The sequence below is a fragment of the Suricata suricatta genome, chromosome 4 (genome assembly GCF_006229205.1).
Source record: "Suricata suricatta isolate VVHF042 chromosome 4, meerkat_22Aug2017_6uvM2_HiC, whole genome shotgun sequence".
NCBI lineage: Eukaryota > Metazoa > Chordata > Mammalia > Carnivora > Herpestidae > Suricata > Suricata suricatta.
Window position 1 is genome coordinate 132,591,625 of NC_043703.1, and position 20,394 is coordinate 132,612,018.

Sequence of the window (20,394 nt, forward strand, 5' to 3'; positions counted from 1 at the left end):
GATGAAGAGAAAGGATTCTGGAGACCTGAATCTTTGGAGATTTGGTGGTTTTAGAATATTAGTGATAAAATGAATAACTTTACGGTGTCTTTCTTTACCAGAAAAGTCCTCTTATTAATATTTGAAATAACAAAAGAAGCTATCCATTGGATTATTTTAATCCACTGCCATCTCAGTATCTTGACCCACAATAGCCAGAAATGTTGAGGCAGACTTCCTGTTTGATCACATGATGAACATTCTACACAGTAATCACCCTGACATGTCACAGAAAGCAACAAAAAATAGCATTTGAATTCACAGGTCATTGGAAATGGGGGGACCTTTGGAAACAAATTTCCTCATTCTTTGAGGAAAATTAACCTTTATTGTGTAAATGCTGGGCTTGTGTAAGTCTGTTTTCTTTGATGAAAGAATTGGTGTTCACACTTTGAAATTTTCCTAGTAGAGGATGACTGCATTCTAAACTAATAATAATTCAGACCGGTGAAATTTAGCAAGGGTCACTCCTTCTGTTTGTTTTTTTTAAGAAGGAAAAGCTGACATGAAAATTAAGTGATTTACAAATTTGTACATTCATAGAAATGTTGAGCAAAAATGAACTTAGAAATAATCAAGCTCATCTCTTTTTGTTTTTTAATTTTAATTTTTGGTGTGGGGTAGGGGAATGAGGAATTGAGGTATATGAAAGGTGGTGGTTGTCTCCCAATCACTTACCGAGTGCTGTGGCCATGACACCAAATAAAGTCTTTTGACCTTACATTTTCTGCTAAGGAATCCTAGAAAATTCTGGAAATGTTCTGAGAAATCTCTAGTTGAATTAGGCATATATGCATCAAGTTATGCATTTTAATCATTCTAATTGTAACTAAATATGATTCCTTGGAGCTTGTTAACACTAAATCTCCATTAATTTTAGAGACTTCCAGAAGAACTGTGATCCTGGCATTAGAGTCCTGATTTGGTGAGTAATGGGGAACATGCAAATTCCCTATGTTGTTTAAACATGTTGAATAAATAACAGTTGCCAAGATGTTCTCTGGCTTCTCGGAGAGTCCCTAAGGGATGCCCACTGGATATTCTTGGCTATGATCGAAGGACGCTCTATAACTTCTAGATAGGAGGAGCTTCAGGGTAACAATCGTTGAGGGTATTTAGGGAATATCTTCTTAAGCAATATTGTTAAGTTAGATTTTATGCTGATCTGAGATGGCTTGACATTGACAAAGGTGATGCAGATTACTGAGGGGGTTAATCCTCCACCCCGACAACCACCACTTCCTACTGGTTCTGCTGCAATAAATATCATTGGCTTCAGTCTAAGTCTTACTGGATATTGAACCTAAGGGTCCTCCTAGGTTCTAAGTCTAAGCAACAGCTGCAACTACTTTCTTGAGAGTGAAGTTTATCAACATTTTATTTGTACACAATATGACTACACTTCTCAAAACAAATATAAACCATGATCAGATCACCTTTTATTAATATATGTATTAAATAATTTATTTTAATTGTGTTCTTTAGCAAGTGTTTCACTCTCATATGAATCCAGAGAAATTAGAAGTGAAGTTTCTGAATGGCATTCCATCAATATAAGGTTGCTTTTTACAGGACAGGTGGGAATAAAAATTGCTTCTAATAGGAAGTTTTATTCCTCAATAAGAAAAGGGAAATGTGATATACAGTTGGTTAGCATTAAAAAAAGTACTGGATGAAAGCTTCGAATAAAGTGTTAGAACAGTACTTAGGCCAGGTCATTTATATGCCTAACCACTGGACACCTAACTTTAGAGGTGATGGGAAAGGAAGTGATCCCAAGTGAGAGGCTGAGGAGAGCTTGGTTTGTTTTACAGTGTTCTGGGGCTTGGCAAAGTACATGGAATGAGGCTCAGAGCCAGTCTCCTAGGCTTTAAAAATAAAAAAGGTATTTTAGCTAAAATTCATGTCTTTAAGTATTGTTATATTCAGTTGATAGGCAACTCCCACCTACCTCGCCATGAGGAACTATTTGAGAGGGCAGATATACCCACCACAGGTGACCTCTCAGCCTAAATATATCTTTTCTCCCAAACATTTACAATATGAGCTATAAAACAATTTTTTCCTCATGTTCTCATTCTTGATTTATCTTTAAAAATAAGTGCCCTGTGCTTCCAAGTACTCAATGATAAATGAGGTTAGATTGCAATGTGTATTCTTTGTTAAAGTAGAAGTGTCTTGTCAGAGTTTTCTATAGAATATGTGACATCACTATTTAAGGAAACTTAGGAATGTGCCTCCTGTTATTTTTAGAGATGTAGCAAGGATTTCTTTGAAAGAACCTTTCCATAGACACCGACACTGAAGTTGTAACAACTTTGAAAGCAAGAAATGGGAAATTTTCAGGAGAGAAAACAATAGCTGCATAAGAAAAAATAAGTTTCAGGAGAGTCACTGGCATCATCAGAAAGCATTTATTAATCACATAAGTAAAATCACATAAGTAAAAATGAAAAGCATTTTTTTGGTCTACTATTTTGATAAAAGCAAAAACCAAAAATGCTACCCACTGTTGTTGAGGGAAATGGGCATTCTTAAAACATTCTAATGGCAATTTGGCAATATCTAGACAAAGCTTTAGAAACGTGCCTAATTTTAGACTCAGAAAAGCTTCTTAGAGGATTTTAGGATTGATCTTAAATAATGGTGTGTGAAGATTTTCACTATAGTTCCTTTATATTATTGACAAATAGAAATAACCTGCCTATCCTGTAGTAGAGATTGACTACACAAATTCTGATACAACACATACAGTACACAAAATGAAATTCAACTCCAATATTAAAATTACAGCATTGGTTATTGACATAGAAGATGTTCATATATTAATGAAAAAGCATGTTAAAATAGTGTGAATTAATAAAAATGTCTAGAAGGATGTATAAATGGTTTTATTTTATTTTAATAAGCTATAGATTTTATTCTGATTTCACCAGATATTTGGGTACTGTCCTTCCCCCCCACCCCAGAATATAGACCAGAATACCACATTATATTTAGTTATCACGTCGTCTTAGGCTTCTCCAATCTGTGACACTTTCTCAGTCTTTCCAATTTCTCATGACCTTGACACTTTTGACAGGTAGTGGCCAGAATTGTCTTACAATTCTGATTTGTCTGATGTACTTTTCATTAGACTGGGATTTCGAGTTTGGGGTAAGAATGCCACAGAGGTTAAGTGCTATTCCATCGCATCTTCAGGAAGTACCTGGCAGGGCTCTGACATCAATAGAGATCAAAATCATGATTTCTGGGTTTAAGGTGGTGTCTCCCTGGGTTTCTCAAAGAGTCTGGTTACAGAGCCTGTGCTCTTGGCAATTTCTCTGTAATGTGGACCATTAAGTCCTTACCTTAGGAAGAGGTATTCTTTAATCAGTTGATTTGAAAAAGTAGGATTTTCTTGACAGAATTTCCTAGACATGAGAGTTCTGGTGACAGGAGTGGAATGGATGGATACCCTGTGCAGTGTTGCTTTCCCAGAAGTGTGGTCCCTGGACTCATTCCTCAGTCCTATCAAATTACTCCTGTGCCCGGAACTTCACTTTGGTTCATTCTCTGAGAAAGAAAAATTATGAAAATCTACTTCTAACATTACCACTTTGTAGTCTAGCAATACTCAACTAAAAGAGATATCAGACTTTGATTGCATTTTCTTTGCACATCAAAAAGTTAGTTTCCTTAACTTAGAACTACTATAAATGTTTAACCAAAAAATGGGCAAGTGATCTATCTATTCAGATAATTGATAGCAAGGGAAATATAAACGTCTTTTAAACATTTGAAATGGCGCTCAAGTTCTCAGTAAGACATGTAAATTAAAATTACAGTGCTAACATGTAAAAATTATTTGGGGAGGAAAGACCAGAATGCTTGATTATAAGCTGAGTTGTCAAGTGTTTGGGAAGACAGATACTTCTCATTGTTTATGGTCAAGAAAATTGGTTCAGTTACTATTGAGAGCACTTAGACATTATGTTTTACAAAAAGAAGCATAATGTTTTTGACTTGGTAATTCCACTTCTATATTATATCTTTAGTATGTATCACATTTATATAATATAGATGTGCTGCACAAGTATAAAATGATTTATATGTGATAATATATTTTTTTGTAGCAGGAGATTAGTTAAAAAAAATTGCTTTGTCAACATACTGTGAATAGCCAAGATTTTATGTGTACTAATAAAATCTCCATGATATTTTAAATTAAGAAAACCAAAAACAAAGGCATGCGGCAGAATGACATATACAATATATATGAAACAGTGCTTATATCTCCAAAAGGGGGCTGGATGGCTAGTGTCAGAGGTGAATGGAGTCTTATTTTTCACCATATACCATTTTGTGCCTTTTGAATTTTGTACCATGTATGTGTATGACCTACCTAAAAAAAAAACCACCAAAAAACAACTAATGCTTTTATCAAACTGTATCTACCACCTTTTACTTTGAAGAGAAGAACAAATGTATGCTTTGGAACAGAACCCCAAGGCTTGAATTCTCTTCTCAGATCTGCCACTAATGATCTCTGTTATTGTTGTAATGGCTAAGTTTGCCGTAACTTGACTGGGCCGCAAAGAACCCAGATATTTGGTCAAACATCATTCTGGATGTGTCTATGGAGGTATTTCTGGATGAGATTAACGATAGGATTAGTAGATTGAGTGAAGCAGATTGCCCTCCCTAACTTAGTCAGATAAAGGCCTAAATAGATCAAAACTTGACTGACTCTTCTGGGAGTGAAAGGGAACTCCTCTTACCTTTCTACCTTGATCTTGGGCCATCAGTTATTTTTCAGTTTAACTGAAAAATAGGCTCTTCCTGGGTCTTGAGCTGCCAGCCTGGAACCACACCATCAAGTATCCTGGATTTTCGGTTTGCTGACTGTAGCTTGAGACTTGTCAGCCTCCATAACCCATGCGCCAATCCCTTATCATAAATCTCTAGTATATATAATATTATATAATCCAAAGGAGATCTTATGTGTATATGTGTGTATAATATTTAGATTTCCTATTGGTTCTGTTCTTTCTGGAGAACCCTAATACACTTAAGAAAAGTAACTAATAGAAATAACAACTGCCTCAGCGGTTCAGTTTTCTCTATATGGTGAGAGACTTAAAATAAACAACTACATGTTCCCTTGTAGCTCTGGACATACATGTAGTACAATAATTTCTCTACAGATGGTCCTTCAAGTCTGTCGCTTGAGCTCAAGTTGTATTTTTCTCTCTGCTTACTGGTTATTTTTCCTAAAATTACAGTATGCTTAGCATATCCCAAATTGAACATGTCTATCAGGAAAATCATCTCTTCTGTTGTTTTCTATGGTGCCAGGTTCTTTTTGTAGGAATGAACAAATTTGGGATTATCTCTTCTTTCTGGGCAAGGTAGTACTTTGATCATTAATGATGGCAATGAAACAAACATTCAGGAATACTAAGGGAAGAGGCAGATCAAAGGGTTTTAATCTCTCAACTCTCTATAAAGTACAAAGCCAAGTAACAAGAAAGTGCTACATGGAGTTTTCCAGTCATCTGACTAGTTCTGGGCTGTAGAACTGACATTTGTGTCCAAGCAGTGGGGGTGTGTACTCAAAGTGCTACTGGAGCCTTGTAGAGAGGTCTTTGTCGAAAGCTGTGCTATAGAGAAGGAAACGTCTCTGGCTCTTTTGCTGTTTTACTGTTTTATTCATAGAAAAAAAAAACATTGGATGCATGGGGAAATCAAATAATAATCTTCTCTTGCTTTGGTATACTTGGCTTATAAACAGTTGATAAGGCTTTATCATATTGTTAACCATTTGTGCTTCCCAAGATAAGGGAATGACTATTATATTGATGTTTCCAAGGGTCTCATGTCCTTTGTGAAGTATTCTTTAGAGATTCTTCTATAGCATGTTCCCTACAGTCAGATATTTGTTCATCTTTCTTTCTTAGTCTCAGGTCTAATCCTAGTGTTGACCCCTTTGTGACAAATCCTATGGATTCCGTAGATATCCATTGCTGTTCTTCTATGCTGGACCCTCAGCATCCTACCTCAAAAATCCAAAAAACACTTTCTAATTCTGACTTTTCTTTTACAAATCCATGCTCTGCACCTATTATTTCATGACTAATTTGCTCTAAATACTGCTTTTTTTCTGTTGTGCTTTTGCGGAGAAATCCTGCAGTAATTCCAATGAGAGTCCAGTCATCTAATTATTTTTTGAGAGAGAGAGAGAGCATGAGTAGAGGAGAGGGCGGGGGGGGGGGCGGGGAGAATCTCAAGCAGGCTCCATGTTCAATTCAGAGTCTGATGCAGGGCTCAGTCCTACAACCCTGGGATCATGACCTGAGCTGAAGTTAAGAGTCACATGCTCAACTGACTGAGCCACCCAGGTGCCTCAAAGTCAGTCAATTTTTAAGGAGTGTTTATAATCATTTTCACTTTCCATACCTTATCAATATTTTAGTAATCAACCATCCAGACTGGCTAATTTTACTCCCAAACTCTTCTTCTCTCAACATAGTTCATTTTCTGCAGAGCACAGGTTATTTAGATAAATAGGTACATAGAAAGAGATATAAATATGCAACTTTACAAATACAAACATATAATTCTTAAATATTTTTAATATATAAACACTTAAATTCATAAGTTAAAATGTCTTGTATTCAGATGGACAAGAGTTAGAGGTGTTATTTTTTTCTCTTTACTAACCTATAAAAACCTTGGCAAGTTACTTAATCTATCTGAACTCCAGATAATTTACTCTGTTGAATTCTGAGGATTAAATGATTGATTTAAGTTGTCTAGCATTTTCTGGCATATAGTATCTAATAAACAATGCATATTTCTTATTTTTAATGTTTTATTTATTTTTGAGAGAAAGTGTGAGTGGGGGAGGGGCAGAGAGAGAGGCACAGAATCTGAAGCAGCCTGACAGGGCTCAGACTCATGAGTTATGAGATTATGACCAGAACTGAAGTCAGATTCTTAACAAACTGAGCCACCCAGGTGCTCAGTTACTTAATTTTAGGTTTTGCTTTCTTCTTTCCTGTTTTCCACACTGCAGTAGTTTGCATTTGATCGGGAGACAGAAGCTATGCAACATTAAACAAGTGATGTTAATACAAAGAATTATTAACTATGACGAAAGAGAAACTGTGGGATATAAAGAAACTCCATATGTTACCCTAGGGTTGAGGGAGAGTAACAGAGGGAGGACACACTTGGAAGAGGTTCAGACTTCGTTGGAGAAGAAGTCTTTCAGCCCACTGGGTAGCAGAGATGTTTACTGGTTTGGCCAGTCCTGGACCTGAGTGCAGCTCCTGGGCAAACAGTGGGCCCGGGGAAGCAGGCAGGCCAGCAGGTAGTCAGGGGTTGGCAACGTGGGTATGCAGTGAGCCTGGTGCCAGCCAGAGCAGATGGCCTTTAGGACATGCAGGCTTCCGTAGGTGTGGGGCTTGAAGGACTGCTTAGCGTGTGACCCTCCAGGCCACAGCACAGTTCTGGAGCTAGGAGGGCAGGGGCTTTCAGAGTGAAGGTTGTATGTGTGGGGTGTGTGGGAGGGGTCTGGTTTCTACATCTATAGGGCTGAGGAAAGGTGATTGCTAGCTGTAGGATGCAAGGCCGCAGAGGGGACTGTGTTCTCAGCCAGTGGCTGGGACAGGCTTGGCAGAATGTTTTCATAGGCACAAGCCTGGTCCCCTGGCCTATACAGGAAAATTTGGAAAGTTGCTTCCATGTGATGTCTCTCTAGTGTTCCCTGCTGAGAAGATGGTTCGTTATGGTCACTTTAAAGCAACAGGTTTGCAGGACTTCCCTTGTTTACCACAGAGCATACAATGAAGGGTCCATTTGAAGGTGAGAAACAATAAAAATTGATAACCAGCACATCAGCTATACCATAAAACCAATTAACTATGTGTTATTGAGATGTAATTTTTCCCCATTATATTTTATATGAAGAAGTGACAGGCTTTCCTTATTGGGAGTGGTATTTCAAGTGATTAACCAGGAATGCAGTGTCACTCTGTAATAGCTGAGTCAGTATTGAATACAAATCCAAGTTTTATTTATGGAGTTTTAAATGTAGTTAGCGCTATTCTGTGTGTTGATTTATTCTAAAGAAGAAGGAAATGACTCTGCAAGGTCTGAATAAGAATACATTTGCATTATCCAGAGAGTCAGTGGGCCTTTAGTTTTTTTTAACTGTCATTTGTGGTTTCTTTGTCTCTCTGTTGATCTCTACTAATAAATTCTGCCGTTCCTCCCTTGGCAGTAAGTAGACATGCTCCCCCAGCAGGCTGCAGCGCCTTAGCAGTTAGCCATGACCCTGGATTTCTATTCCTTGTAAGCACATGGTCTTATTTCTATGCTTTGGAGGGAGCATATGGTCTTTTTTCTTAGCTTGACGCTTGTTTTCCTCTGTTGCTGTAAGTAAGGTGTCTTACAGATTTGAACACATCCACTGCTCATTAAAATATGCCAAGCCCAACTTGGTAAAGTTTGAGTTTGAGGCTTCTCTTCCTGATAAAGGTATAAGAAATGCTTATAGTCTAGGAATCCATCTAGTGGGAGATAGCTGTACCTTTTGATTCTTTGGTGGACTCATTTTCCTCTCCTTTTTGTCCATGGCTGAGAGCCACCTCCTGCACACAATTTGAGTTCATCAGTCTGGTAGGTCAATGATCTCTCACCCTGCCATGAAATGGAATAATGGATTTGAATCCTGGACCTGCCGCCTATTAATTGTGCTATATTCTGTAAACTGAGGGGAAATTCATATATGTAAAAATGATTTGGACAGATTGTAAAAATTAAATTATAAAAATGCAATACAGGGATACTGGATGATAATACTGAGGATGATAGTGATGATTTTGAGGGCTGGGTTATTTATAGATACAATGAAAAAATTTTCTAGAGAAATTCCACATTAAGCTTTTACTTTCTGCTTCCTGGGAAGAACAGTTCAGACTTTCTTTTAGCTCTTCTGTCCTGCTCCCCTACCCTTTTGGGGGGCGGTTGCTATGTCATCCATATGTTTTTCATGGGACCAACGTAAAACAGGAGATAATACAATTTTAGGACAGCTGGTTTCTGGGTCAGTTTTGATGTCTCATATCTAGTAAGTTTCCAATTTAATAAGACAGTGAAATAAGTTAATATTGATTTTCATAAGACAGAGCAAAATGGAAAGAATTATAACTTAATAGACCCAAGAACTATTGGAAGAGGAAAACTACAAGTAACTAGTTCAAACTGACATTGATTCTCACTGAGATAAAAAGAAAAGATGTAAAAGTATTTGAGAACACCCCATTTTCATGTTGACCAAAGGGTTATAGAAGCTTTTCATATTCATAAATGGATTGCTAGTAAACTTTTCATGTATAACTATATATAAGGTTAATAATTCTATCTTTTGTGAGCAAAAATTTGTTTATCAAGCCCCTGCTTTGTGCTAAGTACTGAGGTGGGTGTTTTAATCTCCACTCAAGTTTGGGGTAGACATAGTGATGCCTGATTTCTCAAATGAGGACAGATAAGTGCAGATTAGCCCTTTGTTTAAGGTGAAATAACTACCAAGTTTACATACCCAAATCTGTCTTTGGTCCTGCTTCTCTTACGTTATCTATCTTTAAATATAAGAAACAGAGATTATGAATTTAAAACAACATGGGCAGAAATAATATAAGTTAAATGAGAAGAAACTGCTTTCCACGAAGGCAGTAATCTTAGAGGAATAGTTCTCAAGGCAAAGGAACATAAAGATCTTTTTAAGGAAAATTTAACTTATGGAACTCCACTGTTGACTCAAATTGTTCTGATAATGTTACAAATGCACAAAGATGAAGCTATGTATAGATTCCTTATGTTTACAGTTCTCATCCCACTAAAACCAAACCAAAATGTAAATTAAGTACTAACAAAATTAAAAACCAATAGCATCCAAATAAGAAGCACTATATAATGTTCCATTATATTTGTGGAAATCAAGTTGCTATTTGCAGTAAGAATATAACTGCTAAGCTCATGTTCTTTTCTGTTCACAATACCTACATGTCTTCTATTGACTCAATTCTATGATTCTTTTGTTGTTTGATGTTTGTGACCCTTATATTTTGTGCATTATGATGTTATTTTTCCTTCTCTTTATTACTGCATTATTTTATATATTAAGTACAATTCCTTATTTTTTTCTACAATAATACATGTTTATGGTGTTAAAGTTCAGATGGATTATAAGGATTACAACAAGAATGCAGCTATTATCCTCTTACCTGCTGAGACCCAGTTCCAAATCACTTTCAGCTGTATTTCAGCTCTTTTTATCTCGATGCAGTAGAGACTGCAAGCCACCTCTGTAACATCCATTTTCCTTCCTTTAATTAACTAATGTGATCTAAGTTTTGTTGAAGTTGACACTATGTCCAGCTAAAAGACTACATTTCCCAGTTTCTCTTGCAAAAATGAATGGTCATCACATTGTCAGATTAGGTTTAAAATTTGTTTCAAGCGCTGTCTTTTGCTTTCTGTTTTTCCTCCTTCCTCCAGCCTGCAATACAGATGTGATGGCTACAGCTTTAGTTTTTAACTTTGTAGCTGACCTGAAAGAAAGGCTTACAGGATCGCAGAAATCTTGGCCCCTTGATATTATTGAGTCACTATCCATTCCTGGACGGAGTGCTTCTGTATTTCTTGTTATGTGAGCTAAAAACCCCACCCCATTTGATAAGTCAGTATTGATTGCAGAATTCCTAACAAATCAATTAATAGATAACTAAATCTATTTCTAAATCTATTAATCATTTCTATATAATGTTTATTTTGTCTTATCAAATGTAGACGTTATTTAGTTCCTAATGTGGGAGATTTGATGTAATTTTTTCTGTCCAACCAAACTACATTAGTTTATTCAATTTGTTCCCCAATATTTTTACATCAAACTGATATGAATTTTCAGTAATCTGATTAATGATTTAAAGGATAATAACATTTTTATTCATTCTTCAGCCAAACAGTGTGTACTATGCTAATATTTCTTTCTTGAACAGTCTTCTGGTTTCCCTTCAAATAATAATTGTTTTGTATAACTGATTCCTTCTTACTCAGTTTCCTTATCACTAATTCTTCCCAGTGTTTGCAACAGGGTATTATTTTCTATATAGTCATGTAAGTAATCAACTAGCTCGGATTTCTTTCTTGGAGACATCCCTTCTGGAGTACCTGTCTCTCACTCTGGACTGGCTGCCTGCTGGCCTCTGAGTGTGTTCTCTTTATATTCTTTCTCCCTTGCTTTGGTGAAGCATATCCTCCAGTAGCTCACTGAGAAAGGGCACAGGGAACTTTACTGATCCGAAAATATCTTTGTCCTAATCTTATACCATTTAATGGTTATCTGGACTTAATTCCAAATTGAACAGGAGTGCCTGGGTGGCTCAGTCGGTTAAGCATCTGACTTCAGCTCAAGTCGTGATCTCACAGCTCAGGGGTCTGAGCCCCGTGTTGGGCTCTGTGCTGACAGCTCTGAGCCTAGAGCCTGCTTCAGATTCTGTCTCCCTCTCTCTCTGCCCTTCTCCTGCTCATGCTCTGTCTCTGTCTCTCAAAAATGAATAAATGTTAAAAAAAATTCCAAATTGAGCAAAGAGTGTTTTTTTTTAGATTTGAAGGCATTTCCACAGACTTTTCAGTATTTAGGTTCACTCTCAAGAGGTTTCTATGCCTTTAAAAGTAAATTGTTCCAATTCCTCACTTGGATTATCCATTCTTTTCATGTGCAGTCTTTTTTTTTATTGTTTGTGAGTCTTCAAAATGTTTTAATATCCTTATGTGTTCTTTTCTTCTATTGTCTATATTTTTGCTTATATTCTTTTTTAGAGTTTTAAATTTTCCCCATATTTTGGTGCTTTGGTTGACTTTTCCCCACTTTTTTAGGTCCCAGGATGTCTTTAAAGTTTTGATTATCTTCCTTTAAATAAAATACTCTTCTTGTTAGGTGCATTGTATTGGCTATTTACAGAATTTACTTGGGGAAAAAATATAGCTTCTTTGAATATTGGTGTATAAGTATTTGTATGAACATACGCTTTTATTTAACTTGGATAAATACCCAGGGGTAGCATGGTTGGGTCATACAATAGCTGTGTTTACCTTTTTAAGAAGCAATCTCAAACTGTTTTCAAAAGTGGTTATACCAATTCGTATTCTTCAAAGAGTACTTTAGGAACATTTCTCTTGTGTCAAGTCTCCAAATAGTCTTTTCACAGTTGACTGACTCTTGATGCTCTTTCCCCAAATCAAAAACAAACAAACAAAAACCCCCACAGAATTGTTTCAATTCCCTTGTGTTTGATCTCTGGCAAACTGACTTTCTCTGGCATTAACAGCCTATGTTCTGGCTTAACAGTCTATGTGTACATTGTGTCTCAGTGGTTGCCAATTCCAAAATTTCTAAATAATCTGTATTAGGCCCCCTGTGAAATGAAACTTTTTATTACAAAAAAAAGCCACCAAAATTTTTTGCAACTCACCATGCTAAGCAGATTATGGAGCTGGGTTTCAACACAGAGAGACAAAATTTTCACTTGTTTGAAAGTTAAGCAGAGTGGCATGTTTTGATATTCAGTATGTTTACCCTGAAGTCTGTCTGAAATTATGTCTCCTTTTGAAACAAGGGTGAGTCTTAAAATACTTTGAAAAATATATATCTAGCCAAGAGGCTGGAAGAGTTCCAAGAAGTCGCAGCATATTCTAGAACTGACAGGTCCAGAAGCATAGGTTTGCGTTTCACAGGAGAAATTACATTTTCTATTCTGTGTCACCTCATGATCACATTTATGTATAAATACATAAAACATATGCATTTATATTTAACTCCTATATTTGTATCTATATTACATATATATTTTCTGAAAATCCAAAAAAGCAAGTAAAACTATCTGCAGGGTATTTTTCTCATGTTTTAATTTTTAGTGTGAAAATACAAATTCTCAGATGTCTTAAAAGCTGACTAAAGGACTGAAAATTATAGTAATCATTGAGCTTCAGTATGTTGCTTCTAGTACTGCAATGATAAGGTTTGGATGGGCAGAAAAGAGGATGGCTTTCTACTCTTAAATTTGTGCTAGACCCTCCAATGCCCTGTTGGCCACCGATACCACATTAGCTCTGACAGTCCAGAAAGCTGAGTTCTCTCTAGAAAGCATGGCATTTCATTAAAGTGTGAACTTTTAGAGAAAGAGATAACACCTCATTCCACATGAACAACCTTTCCATACATATTATTTTAATTAATGCTTTTTGCCTGTGACAATAGCTGATGCTATCATTTGAGATGTCTCCTTTTAAATAATTAAATATTTATGATGTATCTACAAAGTACAGGCCTACAGAGATATGAAGCTGGGTAAGAATGTTCCCGGCCTTGCAGGAATATCCTGAGCTCACCGTTAAAGAGAGGTTATGTACTCCACTCATTTTCTTTTCTTCTTTTTTTCCCCAATCTGCTCATTTTCTAATTAAATTTCTCAGATCTGCTTAAGGAGTTTAGGTGCATGAGGACTGAATACCACTCACTACACATCATCTAAAAAAAATATCAAACTTTGAGAAAAACAAAACAACAATAAAAATTATGGTGGGTCTTTTTTCTTTGCCTTTGAATAGTACAGCATATAAGGGGTTTAATGGAAGCAGGCAGAAATTATAATATATGCTTAAAGAAAGGATCCCATTATCAAATACCCTTCAGAGAAATTCGTGGTTGCTTAACAGTTAACACTTCCTTATGAGGCTTGATGTCTCTGATGTCATCAGAAAGGTGGGAGTGGGGGGAGCAGGAATGCAAAGTATTTAGGACCATATTTGCTTCTACTTGATTTTTAATGTTTCTGAGTTGCCTGGAGGCTGGGATCCAGAAGCCATCTACAAGGTACACCAAAGCATTTTAATGCTGCCTTTGCTCTTTCCCCAAACTCTCTGCTACTTTTGCCCTAGATCCTCACTCTTGCTATTGAGGTGGTTTTTCAAACACTCATGATGTGTAGGCTAAGATAAAACCAAAAGCACACACCATTAGAGACAGATATAGTGGAAGGGGGATCTCCAGATAGGAAGTGTCCCATCGGCTACTGACATGTTAACTCAGAGTTCCTTCAATCCTTGTGTCTTTGACTTGGGAGTCAGCTGCCTCCACAGTGCTGGCTTCCAGGATTACATTTCTTCCTTTATAAGAGACCATATTATACACTAATCTCTTAGCTATTAGATAAAAAAAATCTCTGTCTATTGTTCTTGACATAGAAAGAATGTAACCTAATAAATATATTAAATGAAAAAAAGATAGAAAAATCCTTCCTTCTTTCCTTCCTTCCTTCTTTCTTTCCTTCCTTCCTTCCTTCCTTCCTTCCTTCCTTCCTTCCTTCCTTCTTTCCTTTCTTCCTTCTTTTCTTCTGTCCATCCTCTTGCCTTACATTGTTAATGAATCTGATTGGAATCAGTGGAAAAGGCACATGTGGTTTGTATGGCATTCACTGAGATGACTTGATTGGGGGCTGGCATATTTGCTTCTAAGATGGATCACCCACATGACTGGAAAGTTAATGCTGGCTTTTGATGGACTGGGACCTCAATTTCCCTCATTCTGTGCCTCTCCATGTGACTTGGTCTTCCACCATAGTGGGTGAGTTTCAGGGTAGATGATTTTAAGAGAAGGTCAGGTGGAAGCATTACCACCTCTTATGACCAAATCGCAGAAGGTATATGAATTATTTTCCACTTTACTTCATAGGTTGAGGTGGTCACTAGGTTCACTAAAGTTTAAAGGAGAAGTGGACTAAGACTCCACTTTTTGATGAGGGAGTGACAAGGGTCTCTTGTCACAAGGAGTGACAAAGAGCATTTGGGATAGGAAGCATTGCTTTGGCCATGTAGACTGCAAAGGCAGACGCATCTTCTAGTCTCAGGGAGCTTACTATCAAGCAGGGATTTTAGATGAGTGAATGATCACCCACAACACTGCAGTTTTGTAAGACAAGAGGAGGATGGAGCACCATGAAACTTTAGCACTGAAGACTTCTTGGAGGAAGTGACAGCTAAGTTGAGATCTAAATGATGAGGACAAGACAGAAGCTTAGGTTTGAATGAAGAGGGAAAAATGGTTTAATTCTTTCTCTGCCATCAGGGTATCTTTCCATCCTCGTCTTCCCAGATTTTATAGTTCTGACCCTTGTAGAAATGCTACTGCTTATGTAGACAGGAGTAATTCTGCATGGAAACTCACCTTAGTTGAGCATGTCCCATGAGTTAGACATTGTGCTGCCCACTTTATGCTTTTCATTTAAACTTTATGAAAATTTCACGAGGTGGGTAACCTTTTCTGTACAGTTGAAGAAACTGAGGCTTTGATATGAGTTAGCTGATACATGATATAAACTGAGGCCTGCTTGACTTCCAACATCTTTCACCTTCCCCATACTCATTTCACTTTAAGAACTATATGTCTCTATGGGGTGCCTGGGTGGCTCAATCAGTCAAGTGTCCACTTTGGCTCAGGTCATGATCTCACTAGTCATGGGCTTGAGCCTGGTGTCAGGCTCTGTGCTTCAGATTCTGTGTCTTTATCTCTCTCTGTTCCTCCCCTATTAATTCTCTGTCTCTCAAAAAAAATGTTAAAAAATTTTAAATAAAAAGAAATATATGTTTCTCTCAGAGAATTAACATTTTAGTAACCACAAAAATACTAATGACAATAAAAATGGCAATTGATTAAATGCTGACTGTATGTCAGGTGCTGTTTTATGTTCTTTAGATGGATAAGTTTATTTATTTATCAATTCTGTGTGCAATAATTTATCAGACACTTCATTAAAAGCACATTTTGACATGGGTGGTTGAAGAAGATGAGAACACTGAACACCTGGGGTGAGTGGCTAAAGAGACAGAATAGGGATTTGGTGGCAGTAGTGGGATAGCAGGGCATAGGAAGAGGAGTGGGGATCCTAATATATGTTATCAATTTCACAATTTTGCTTGAACCATTTTGAGAGAAAAGTCTGAACTAACCAACCTTGGTGACCAAAAGCAACCATTGCAAGGTTGCAGCTGTAGCCATCCTGATAATGCAGTTTTTCTAGGAGCAGAGTACAGGTGGAAAGGGTATAAAAGTCCCCTGGAGTTGATCCATATCTTAACTGTGGCTAATTTTCTTTCTAAATCCAGCACAGTGTTTTGATACCTGCATTATTTGCTACCAAGAACATTAACTCTCTGACCATATAGTAAGGGACTTGCATAATCTTCAAAAAAGTCAATGATGGTTGACTTTTCCCCTCCTTAGGATCAGCACCATTGTTTGTGGGGCTCAAAATAAAAATGTAGGGACTCCTATTCAAAATGCATTAAGATCTTCAAAATGGCAACAGCCAAGCCTTAACCAACTGTGGGACCCTGTGCAGCTGCTCATGATGTTATCTCTATCCCTGTCCTGCTAAATTACAATTCTGCAGATGTCGTGTATGGCTCCATTGTGCATGACGAAATGCTGGGTTCTGAGTGCAAGGCCACCTGTGGATTTGTGTTTGAGTGACATCAGCACCCTCTGGGAGCTATTGTCTGAGAACAAATACCACAACAGTCTTTGGGGTATTGTCCACAGTAAACCTTTTTTTTTTAGTTAAGCATCTTACTTCTCTTCCAGTTTGTGATACCCCAAGTTATTTGGGAAGGTTTATCACTCTGGGGCTTGGCTTCACAGTATATTCACATGACAGGTAGGAATATACCAACTGAACAAGTTGGATATAGAGAAGGATATGAATTGCTGATGGCTTGAAACTGTCGAGTCCCTTAAATTTTGCTGATCATTGGGTTCCCTTTTCAGAGGCAATTCAACTAGTTGCTATTAGCTGTGAGTTACGGCTCTTAGTTCTCAATTTGAATGGCTGCTTGCCAGGTGACCTCTGCAGTAGTAAAAAATTTCTGTTGACTTCAGAGCTAAATTAAAATAAAAAAGTACTTGGGCTCTTAATCAGACCCAGAGACTGAGGAGTGTGGTGAATAGAACATAAAGAAAGAGACTGCATATCAAAAATTCCCTTGGAGGGACACATACTGTGTCCAATTTATTTAAAATAGTTACCTGAATGAGTCTAGTTTTTCACCGACTTAGTTCACATCTGGCAAGGTGCAAAATAACAAGTGCCTAATTATAATTCAGTGGCCTGTATTGTACAACATCTCTAATTATTTAATCAGTATTCTGGCTTCTCAAATAGAGCTTCTCAAACACCATGTTTTATAAGGACTTGTTTTCTTAATATAATAGAATATTAAAAGTAAGTTACTTTAAAGGTCATTTATTTTTGTTCTATCCAAGAAACATCTGTAGAATTGGTTTTTCATAAAACTATTCTGGTAAATATTGGGCTACCAAAATAAGTAGATCCTAATACCTCTTATCATTCAAAAGCTGGTAGTCCAGTAAGGGAGAAAGAATAAAATCCAGAACAAAAATATGAGGAAAGGGCTGCTCTGGTATGAATTAAATGTTAAAGGGTATGGGAACACAGAGGAGGGCTAGCTGATGATTTAATTAATTAAGTTATATAATTATTCAGCTCCTACTATGTGCCTGCCACTTTATGAAGCAGAGGATAAAGCAAGCAAAGAAGATATATATGGTCTCAGTCCTACCAGGAAGAATGATAGCAAACAAATAGCTCTTCCTAGAAGAATGACAAACCTTCATGCAGGAGATGAGACTTGAACTAGGTCTTCAAGTTCAAATACCATCTCACTGGGCCCGCATGGAGCAGGAAGAAGGGAACAAAGGAGAGTACTCTATGTATTCACTTAGCTATGTCTTAGTGATTTGGGCCTTTTCCCCCCAATGCCTTGTTTTTTTCTCAGTTTTAGCATATATAATAACCGTGTTCCAGTCCAATTTCCCTTTGTTTTATGGGAGGCTAATTTTTTTTTTAATGTTTTATTTATTTTTGAGACAGAGAGTGTGAGCATGATCAGGGGAGAGTCAGAGAGAGAGAGAGAGAAAATCCAAAGATGAGCTCCAGGCTCTGAGCTAGCTGTCAGCACAGAGCCTGATGCGGGGCTTGACCCCATGAACCGTGAGATCAAGACCTGAGATGAAGTCAGCCGCTCAACTGACTGAGCCACCCAGATGCTCCTGGGAGGCTAATTCTTTATGGTGTGATTAGTGACCCATCTACATCTAGACAGTGTCCTTGGTCTTTGCCGATGAGTCCATGCTGGGCTAGGTGTGGGGAGATTAGGCGTGGTTTTTCTGTCCTGGAATAAGTTCTCCCTGTGTACGACTAACAGGCCCACTGGTCTCTACCAGAACCTTTCCTGCTGCCAGAAAGATATTAAATATGTAGCCTCAGTAGCACATAGATCAAGTAGATGAACTTTTGGGAAAACGAAAGATTTTACATTTGTAATGTAAGCAAAGGAAAACAGGAGCTAGTAAGTTCCTTCTTGTCATTAGTGTCACGTTTCCAGTAGGCTTCAGTAATGTGACTAAATCTATATCCCAGGGAGATTTGGAGTCCTGCTAGCTATTAGAATTTGCATTTTAATGATAACTTCTCTGAACTGGCTTATCCAGCAACCATGCCTGTAGGGTGGGAGCATAGAAGACCACAGTGGGATCAATATTACTATGGTGGAAAAAGTATGTATGCCTAATTTTCCAAAGGATTCAAGGTCATTTGGAGCATCTCAAGACTCTGTTAGCCACAAAACAAGTTCTGTGTTGGAGACGAGCAAGCTGAGAAGGCTTGAGCTTTGATTTCACTTACTGAAAAAGCACAGAATTAGATCTGTGTTCAAATTTCAGCTCTACTACCCATTAGCTGTGTTCACTTAGGCAAGATACTTATCTTCTCTGGGCCTCAGATTCTTGTCCTAAAATGCAGTTAACACCTGTCTAGTTGGTGCTAAATAATAATCAAAGGGTATAGGAGATATAATGATAAAACATTTTATTAACCTAATAGTTCCGTACAAACTCTTTTTTCTTTATTTTTTTTACTTGCACAATCATATGCAACTTGGGATGCATATGCAACTTACATTTGGTCAAGAGATTTTATTCTGTGTATTAAAGGGAGGTGAATGGGCTAAGTGGTAGGGAATCTGATACCTAGTGGTATCTGCCACTTTGGGTAAGCCATTCATTTACTTATTTAGTCATCCATTCATTGGCTGTCTCATTTTGTAAACCATGTGATATGCTTTGCCTTGGTCACTTGGTCTTTTGATGCTTCAGTTTTCAAATCTATAAAAGATATTAATAGTAGCAGCTCAGTTCTTCTTAAAAAGAACAAATTACTCTGGATCTACCAAAAGGATGACCCTAATCCCAAACTATAATAGTGACATCAATTCATTGCATTGAAGAAACGAAGTTGAAGTTGTTAGTGGCATTTAGAGAACACTGAAAGACTAGAAGAGAAAGGGGAAAGATCAGTTTCTAGTAGAGAGCAACATTCCCACGAGTGACCTTTGTGGGGCTGTCGGACTCTGTCAGAGAAGGGGCAGGAGATGTTTGAACACTCTCCTGAAGGTGACAAGATGCCAGAAATTGAAAAGAGGAGCCAGCCATGGTGTGGTGGACATCCATGCTTGAGTCCTGGAAAGTGTCTCCTCTATCAGGTGAGAGAAAACAAAGGGTACATTTTCAGATATGGTCTGCAAGGACAGGAAAGTGCCTTCTTCTGGCTGCTCAGTCTCAGCATTCAGACAAGCATCTGCTAAGCAGTGCCATTGACAGAGCTTCTAGGTAGCCTGAGTCCTGTGTGGGCTGATGAATTATTACTACTGCAGCTAAAAAAATGGTGACTGGTTCTGATATATCCAGTTAAACGGGGAAAGAGATTCAGGTAGGGCTAAAATTGCATCATTCTAGCTGAAGCTAAGCTCAACCTGTTAATTGAAGTGTTTACAAAACTACAAAACTATAAATAAAATGCAAAAGAGAAAGAAGAAGGAAACATATTGTCTTTCTTTTTATACTGTTAGGGGTCAACTAGGGGTAGAAGACTTTTTGAAAACAGGCTTATTTCCAACTCCCTAAGTCTTCACAGTCTTTATCTTATTCTCCCCCAAATCCCATGCATATACAGAGTCTCCAACTTCTTCCCCTGCCCTCACATTCTACTAAAGCTGATGGTTGGCCAAGAAAGAGCTATCTTTACCCATCCTTGGTATGAAGTTGGAATGAGGAGGAGGAATCAGATAAGACAAGCCTTTACTGTGAGAATCCTGCTGGAATAGATTAACATAATCCACTCAGGTCATTTAAAAAAGTGTCAGTGTTATAGTTGCCCCTGCTCCTATCCATGAGAT

At 37.5% G+C, this 20,394-nt stretch overlaps 1 long non-coding RNA gene across 1 annotated transcript in view; it reads left to right on the plus strand.

Moving 5' to 3' along the window:
- The window catches only part of LOC115289110, a 367,076-nt gene that overhangs the window by 296,782 nt on the left and 49,900 nt on the right, over window positions 1-20,394 (plus strand). Inside the window, exon 4 of the long non-coding RNA XR_003907384.1 lies at window positions 920-964. This is a non-coding gene — a long non-coding RNA (uncharacterized LOC115289110). The remainder of the gene's footprint in view (window positions 1-919; window positions 965-20,394) is intronic.